Source organism: Gavialis gangeticus, unplaced genomic scaffold (genome assembly GCF_001723915.1).
Source record: "Gavialis gangeticus isolate Ggan-Ray unplaced genomic scaffold, GavGan_comp1, whole genome shotgun sequence".
Taxonomy (NCBI): domain Eukaryota; kingdom Metazoa; phylum Chordata; order Crocodylia; family Gavialidae; genus Gavialis; species Gavialis gangeticus.
The window spans coordinates 29558106-29566528 of record NW_017728992.1 but is presented as its reverse complement, the minus strand read 5'-3'; the positions used below and the strand labels follow the sequence as shown (position 1 = coordinate 29566528).

At 41.0% G+C, this 8423-nt stretch overlaps 1 long non-coding RNA gene across 1 annotated transcript in view; it reads right to left on the bottom strand.

Moving 5' to 3' along the window:
- LOC109299285 overlaps positions 1 to 7318 on the bottom strand; it is a 26107-nt gene extending 18789 nt beyond the window's left edge. The window contains exons 1-2 of the long non-coding RNA XR_002097810.1: positions 7307 to 7318; positions 3971 to 3976 (exon numbers count right to left, since the gene is read on the bottom strand). This is a non-coding gene — a long non-coding RNA (uncharacterized LOC109299285). The remainder of the gene's footprint in view (positions 1 to 3970; positions 3977 to 7306) is intronic.
- Positions 7319 to 8423: the final 1105 nt, after the last annotated feature.

The window sequence follows — 8423 nt, the reverse complement described above, 5'->3', positions numbered from 1 at the left end:
AGGTAAGACTAACTGGCCTATAGTTTCCCGGGTCCTCCTTCCTGCCTTTTTTGAAGATGGGAACCACGTTGGCCTTCTTCCAGTCCTCCGGTACCTCTCCAGAGCACCACAAGTGCTTATAAAGCTGTGCCTCTCACACTTCTTGCGCCCACTGGGCCTCTTCCCTGTGCTCGCATAGCCCGCACCAGGCTCCTACATGCACTTCTTGCGCTCCCTGCAGCGCCCTCCTTGGCGCTCGAAGCACCTCCACCTTACTGGGGGGCTCTCATTGAGGTCTCCTCCACCCCTACAGCCTCACCCAAACCTCCAGTCTTACATCACACTTCTTGCGCCACAACAACTAAAACCATACGCACAAAACCCCTGGGCTATAACATAAATTCCTAGCCAACCTGGCCATCCTCGATGTATCTCCCCACCAGGGTTTTCTTGAGCGTCTACCTCCTTGGCGGCCAGAGGGGGACTGGATTCTGGCCTTGGCCTATGCTGTTTATAAAGGCCAGGCCCTGCCCCCTTCTGGTCAGATGACCAGACTGGTTGTCACGGCAACCCGCACCTGTGCTGCCCTGGTGATTGGCCCCTGAGCTTGTAACACTGCCTCCAGTAGCAGGCACTTTAGTGCCCTGCTACACCCCTGCATCTATCTCCTTGAAACATGGTAGGCTTCATGCTTTCAGAAGGAGCTAGCTTTCCTGCACATTTGATCAAAATCAGGCAAGAAATGACAAAGTTATAGGCTGTTTCATGCTTCCTCATTATAGCCTATGGGCGAAACATCAAAACAGTGTTGAAACAGCAAAACCATTTTGACAAAACAGAACAGAACAGCACTTTTGAAATGAAATGAAGCACTGTTCCATTGAAATGGAAGTTGAAGTGGAATGCTGCTGTTTCACACAGCCCTAGTAAGTCCCCTGAGGTACAGGTCCTGAGCTTGCAACACTGGCAGATTTTGCTGTCTGAAAACTCAGTTCATAATTATTGTAAACATAAACTTAAGTGGGTGATCAAGACTACTTTGTATTATCCAAACAAGCCACTGCACTAAACAAATAAATATTTTGGCTAAACAGTGCAGAGTCATGTTTAACCGGTATGCCGCCTCTGGGAATATTCAGTGATAGCAGTTGAACAGCAGACAGTAATTCTGATTCTGCTTTACTAATGACACATTATTCATGTTTTTCAGGTATTTGCACAGATCCCACTCTAAGTAGATCTACCAGTGTAGACAAAAACAAAGCTGCTGATAGCCTACCCTGAAGCCCTTCCCCTTGTGGGGATAAAGGGTGGGGTGGCCTAGTACTAACCCATTTCCAAATAACCAAGGACAACGAGATATAACTACCTCAGAGTTCATAGGTAGGCAGAGGATGTTACTCTCAGTGTAGTTCATATGAATTTTCCTGTAGTTTCAATAATTACTCTTAGCTTGTCTATGGTAAACTATAAAACGTCTGTTCAAAATATAGCTGTTTTCTTTTCCTGTACCTACCAAATACTCAGGACTGTGCAGATCTTCCTTGACAGAAAGTCTGGCCTGGCTACAATCAAGGTCCTGTTACATACAGCCCCTTGGAAGCAAATATAGAACAAAGAACTCTTGCAAGCAGTGAAAGCCAAATCTATTCAGGAATGCTCAGTATCACCGCACCTAACTTAGTGGTCCCTAGCTTCATCTTGCTTGAGAATCATCACCTTTTACCTCTGCTACTAAGACACTACCCCTCTACCCAGCAGGTCCCTTTGGCAAGGAAGTGGGATACAAGGCAAAACCCATGTCAACTGTTACTACATCACATTAAGGTAGAGATTCTGCTGTATACAAACCTCTAATGGAAAAGCAGGTAATCTGTTAATGATCTAACCTGAAGTTCTCCAAAAGCTTGTGATGCATTGTGGCTGAGATGCGGTTTCCTTTTTCCCATGCCTCAGTCTGGAGATGCAGTGTATTAGTACCATTAGAGGGGAACCTACATATCATGAAAGACAGAACCCGTATATCCTCAATCATCTATTTGGGAACTGTCTTTTCATTTTATGGCAAGGAATCATAAAATGAGGCAAGTAGTTGTTTGGGGTTCTTCTTAGAAAAGAATTTGGATAAATAAGCCAGAATGCTGATATCTGACCACCTGGCTGTTCCCTAGATTTTCAATTTAATAGGAATAAATTATTATTATTAAATATTATTGGTAACAGAATACTGGGGAGGAGGGGGGAATAGAATTGCAAAACACACACGAATAGGTAAATAAATAAATGGCTATGTAGTCACCTATTTATAGTCATACAGGCTGTCTCAGTTCTCATTTTTAAAATTTAAAACAAAAAAGTAAGAAAACAGTAAACTATTCTGGACTGGCATGGAGATGCAATGAATAAACCTGTAGTTTTATTGATAGAAAGACTAATTAGACAAAGAATTACCTTGTATAAATGTGAAGCTTATAAGGGTGTTAAAAACAGTACTAGGTGTACATAGGAGTTAGTTCTTGGCTATATTACATCAACATAAAAGCCCATTAGTCTGAAATTTGGCAAATAGCATCTGAAATCATATTCCATGGTATTTAGCCTTTAAATCTTTTTATCCCATTTCAGTATAAGTAAAAGAATATTTTTCTTGTGATTTTTATGTCTCCTTGGGAGATCTACACCCCTCATGCTTCTTCCCCCCAGTTTATAGTTTAATACACAAATCATATTCAGATTTCATTTACGGTAGGCAAGAGCTACAGCAATGCAGATGAGCCTCTTCTCTGCATTTAAAATAGACATATTTTCTATATTTGGAAACAGAATTGAAGTACAACTTCTCTCCCCAGGAGCAAGGGATAAAGCACTGATTTGTTCTTTTGAAGAAGCTTGCAATGCAATAAGCTCAGCTACAAGAAAAAGGAAAATGAATGCAGCATAAAATGTCTACTAATCATTATATTCCTCAAGTTGATCTGCTTCTTCATATCTAGGCTGCTTTTCCAACAAACTAATGCTATACTGTGAATACAAAATATATGCAAGGAATGTTTTAGCTGACAGCATTTGAATGTAGGCTGCCATGTTCCCTGGTGAGTTAACAGATAATGGTACAATAGTTCCATTTCACAACATGACAATCCAGTTTGAGTAATAATTTATCAAACATCTAAAACTGATAGGCTGCAGGCTGAGTAGTTTTCCTTGACTTAAAACTCTAATCTGGGTTGCATAAATTCTGTTGAAATTAAAGTTAAATTACTGACTTAATTTCAACCATATTTCTCTCACTGTACCTTGCTTGAAAATAATGCCAGCTCTCTGTAACTGATTTTTTTTCACCCCCACTTATTCATTTTCTTATGGGAGGAGGAAGATGGGAAGAAGTTGGAGAAAAGAGAGGATGAAAATCCTCTGCCATTATAAGAACCATCTTAAGGTTTTGTGTGGGTCCTGAAGTGGTTACAGGCTTTTTTATAATAGAGAAGTCTGTACATGACAAATGGAGAAGTGTGTATGTACTGATAGGAACACAGGACTGGAAGGAACCTCCTGGGTCAAACCCAGTGACCTATGTTTACAAGCAACCCAAGAATTCCCCAGACTGCCCCTTCAAAGTGTCACACAAACAGAACAAGGCACAAAACCAGAAACACCAAGAGCACCACAAAACATGCCATGGATAAGCAGTAGGTAAGATGTGAGAAGGACACTGACAACATCCCTTCAAAAACAGGGAAGCATTTCATGTTGAAAAGGATCATAGGAAAAAGGTACATGGGCCCATGCTCTTGTAGAAGGCAACCCTCCTCCCTTCCATCTGCACCTAATCTATACTGCTTGGCTTTTTTAAAATGTCTTGGCTATGAACAGCCTCAGATCAATCTGGCTAAGCTGATATACCTTTTATACACAAAAACATTGTGTATCTTAAATTTAAAGAGAACCAGTATTTTCCTTTTCTTCTTTGTATGTTGGTGCTCTAGCAAACCACTTCCTGGCAAGTTTGTCTGATCTCAAGAAGCACGTATGTGCCTTGTTACAATACATTCTGGTAAGCTGTTATGGTGATTAATAGTGAACATACTACTACATCAGCTGTGCTTTAAAGGCAACAGATAAAATGGAATTAAAGGCAACAGATAAAATGAGTGAACATTTAAAACTAGCTGGATCAGAAAGAAGCACATCTTTAGGAGAAAAATATCAAATGAGTTAAACCCTGTCTAATGTCAATGTCGACAAAAGTAGAACAGAACCTGATATTGTTAATAAGAATTCCCTTCTTAAGTATCTTTGGAAATATTCCATTTGTTAAAATCTATTCTTGTAGTATACCATTTGATTATCACTACTTTCATTTACAGCATATTCTGCACTTACTGGTGTACTCTCCTATTCACTGCATTTTATTTTTACTCATTGTATGCCTTGTCAATCTTTCATTGTAACTTTACCCTGTCAATTGTGCACTAAACTTATTCTCTGTAAAGAGTTTTGCTAACCTATTGACTTTACCAGTGTTTGCTGACTTAAAAATTATCCATGAGATTTTCTTTTTTCATATAAAGTGAAACACTCAACTTAGACTTGAAAAAGGATAAACATTACACAGTCATTTAATAAAATATAGAAACAGTCCTTGAAGCAAGGATCAGAACCCAGCTTATGCCCTTTCCTCCCTCCCCATGTCCTGACTTCCCTCCTCCAGTAATTGACCTAAACAGCGAACTACTTCATGCACCACCTTGAAGAAAAATGTGCTACTAAACAAAACTAATACTTATGCTACATCAGTGATAACTCTATTTCTCTGACCAAATACTTAGATTCCCTCAGTGATTTCCAATACAACTTAAACAACTATCACCTTTCTGTCATATTCTCTCTGTTGTTACACTACATCACTTTTCTTGGTGTATCATAATCAACATAAAGAGTGACAATCCAGTTCCCCTACCCAACCTCTTGTGGATCACCACATTAAGCTGCACAAAAACACTGGATTCACTCAAATATAAGACAGGTTTTTACTCAAAAATAAGACAAGCACTCCCTCCCCCGCCAATCAGCATGTGGGGGAGCTCCTTCTTTTACATTTGCATACCAAGAAACCTCACTAAATACATTGTCAATCATTAAACTGTTACCAAATCATTGTGTACTCAGTGCTGGAAACCAACTATGAAATTTATTAAATGTAGCCAATTCTGATCATGACTATAAAACATATAGCCCATATTGGACAAACATACTGACAAAAACCTACTACAATGATAGGTTAGTGCAGCCCATCTGATTGAGATATATGGTAGCTCCCATTGTGCTCAGTCCCACTCAGTGCTGACTCCTTTTTAAGTCCTGGTGAGCCACTACATTATATACATTTTCAAAATCCTCTTCATCCCTACAGCTAAGGTGTGTTTTTCTTATTATTCCTGTTTCTTCACCAGCCTTAAGTGTCTGACAAGCATCACCACATGGGGTCCCAAACAGTTTGCCCCAAATCCCTCTATCACCCATTCTCTTGGTCTGGCACATATGATTGTGTCCCCACCTACCATGAGGTGGAGCTGGGCCAGGTTTCTCTTTGCCTCATCTGCATATAAATTTTTGGAGGATTTGTGACAAGAACAGTTTGTTCCAGTCATAAGTGGAGAGGATAAGAGTGAGAAGCTGTTACTCCCACTGCTATCACTACAAGGACAAATCTTCCATTTCCCATGTTTTCCCTGTGATGAACAGAAAACCTTGATCCCTGTATGATACTGAGAATCCAGGACAAATGCTGTACCAGAGTCATGCAGCCTGGGACTGTGGCTTGATGTTCCTATTTAGGGACTGTCCAACCCAATTAGGGATGGCTGGTCACCCTACCAGCTTTCCAAGGCAAGACAGGGCCCTTGAGCCTCCACATACTTGGTGCCTATGGTTCTTACTAGGGTCTGACTTTTTTCCATAATTGACACTGAATACCAAATAAATGGATGGCTTTTCAATCTGGGACATTTTCCCTCCAACAAAATAGCCATCCTTTGGGAAGGCCAACTTCTGCAAACTGAGAGAATTGGTCAGTCAGGCAATCAGAGGCCATACCCCCCAGAAAAGAGAGTACATGAGGAATGGTCATTGCTCAAAAACATAATCCTTGAAGCACGGGGCAAAGCCATCCCTTCCCGCAAGAAATGCAGTCAATGGGCAAGGAAGCCAACTGAAAACATTACCAAAGAGGATTACTCTACAATTGCCCACTCTTGCAGAGAGCAGTTGAGAAAAGCCAAGGCAAGGTACAGGGATCAAGGACAACAAAAAGTCCTTGAAGTCCTCCTTCTTTTTTTTACATGGGAAGTAAAAAAAAAGAACAAGGATAGTACTGAGCCCCTGGGAGATCCAAGAGGGCAACTGACATCAGATGCCCAAGAAAAGGCCAATCTCCTAAATTACTTTTTTGTATTGTTTTTTCACCCTCCCAGGAGGATCAGAAACAGCACTAACCAATTTGGAAGCAGGTGATGGGGCCAAAATCAATGTTGATTAGGTGAGGGAACGCCTTGAAAAACTGGACATTCACAGGTTCGTGGGCCCAGACAGAATGCACTCAAGGGTCTTGAAAGAGCTGGCAGACAGCATTGCATTCCCCTTGGCAGAGATATTTGAAAAATCATGGCACTTGGGTGAGTTCCCAGATGACTGGAAAAGAGCCATCATGGTCCCTATCTACAAAAAAGGGAGGAGGGATGACCCGGGGGTCTATAGACCTATCAGTCTGACATCCGACCCTGGAAAATCCTGGAGAAAATTGTCAAGGGATCTATCAATGCCAGACTAACAGAAGGAAAGCTTTTGAATGCCAGCCAACTTGGTGGCAGCCTACAACTTCATAAGAGGGGTACATCAGGACCTGGGAGAACACCCGTTCACCAGAGCGGCCCAAGGGATAACAAGGTCTAACAGCCATAAATTCCAAGAAGGCTGATTTAGACTAGTCATAAGAAAAAGGTTATTTACAGTGTGTGTATTCAGGGTCTGGAACAAACTTCCCCCAGAGGTGCTGCAAGCACCTACTCTGGACTCCTTCAAAAGACAGATGGATTTATTTCTTGCTGGGGTCACTTGATCCCAGCTGACTTCCCACCTACGTTGGGATGGTTGGACCTGATGATCTCATAAGGTCCCTTCAAGCCCCTAATGTCAATGAAATCAATTAAATCTATGAAATCCATGACTTTCTACAAGCTGATGAGTGTGCCATCCTTGCAAACACTGAGGAAAACCTCCAGACTGCACTGGATCTTTTCATAGATTTCATCTTGTGGTCAATGATGACCCCGAAGTCTCTTTCTTCCGTAGTGCTAGCCAGCGTAGCACTGCCGAGCCTATAAGGATGCTGCAGGTTTTTCCTCCCAAGGTGGAGAACCTTTCATTTTTCAGTGTTAAACACCATCAGCTTCTCATTCACCCATTTGCTGAGCCTGTCCAGGTCAGCCTAGATCACCCACCTGTCTTCAGGTATGGATGCTTTGCCCCAAAGTTTGGTGTCATCGGCAAACTTGGCCAGTCTGCTTCTGACTCCAATGTCCACATTATTAATGAAGATGTTGAATAATATGGGTCCAAAGACAGAGGCCTGGGGGATCCCACTAGTCACAGGGCACCATGATGATTGACTTCCATCAATCACCACCCTCTAGGTCCAAGCACGGAGCCAATTTCCCAGCCAGCGGATCGTGGTGGACCCAAGGCCACAGTTGGCCAGTTTTCCCAAGAGGCAATCATGAGATACCAGATTGAAGGCTTTTTTGAAGTTAAGATATATGACCTCAATCTCTTCTCCCTTGTCCAGTTAATAGATCACCTGGTCATAAAAGGAAATGAGTTTGGTCAAGCAAGACCTACCGGCAACAAACCCGTGCTAGCTATCCCTCAGGATGCTGGCTTCAGCCCTGGATTATCTAAATGACCAAGAGCATTTTTTTCTAACTTTTATTGTAGACTAATATAAATAATATTTTACATTATATTACATAATTTTTGTATTATAGAAAGTTATAGGGTGTTTACCTTTTAATTGTTTTGATTTGATAGCACAATTTTTCAAGGGCATAACCTACTGTCCATTGATGATTTTCTCTCATACTGAATGAGTATTCCATTAGAGGTAAAATGATAAATCTTGGTTAAATGTTTCTCTTGCACATACTACTACTGGGAATAATAAATAAACTTTTGCCTGGCTAGATTGCTTTTGAGAAATGGTATCCAGACTTTCTTTGTCAAGGTATCTGCTCCCAAATTTCTAGGAAAAATACAGTTTTTTTTGCAAACCCTATTTAATGTGTATTATGTGTCTTAAATTCAACATTTTACTTCTGGCCACAAGTTAGCAGAGTCTGTCAAAATGATTTTGATATATTGATCATTAGTACAGAGAAGATATTATGTAC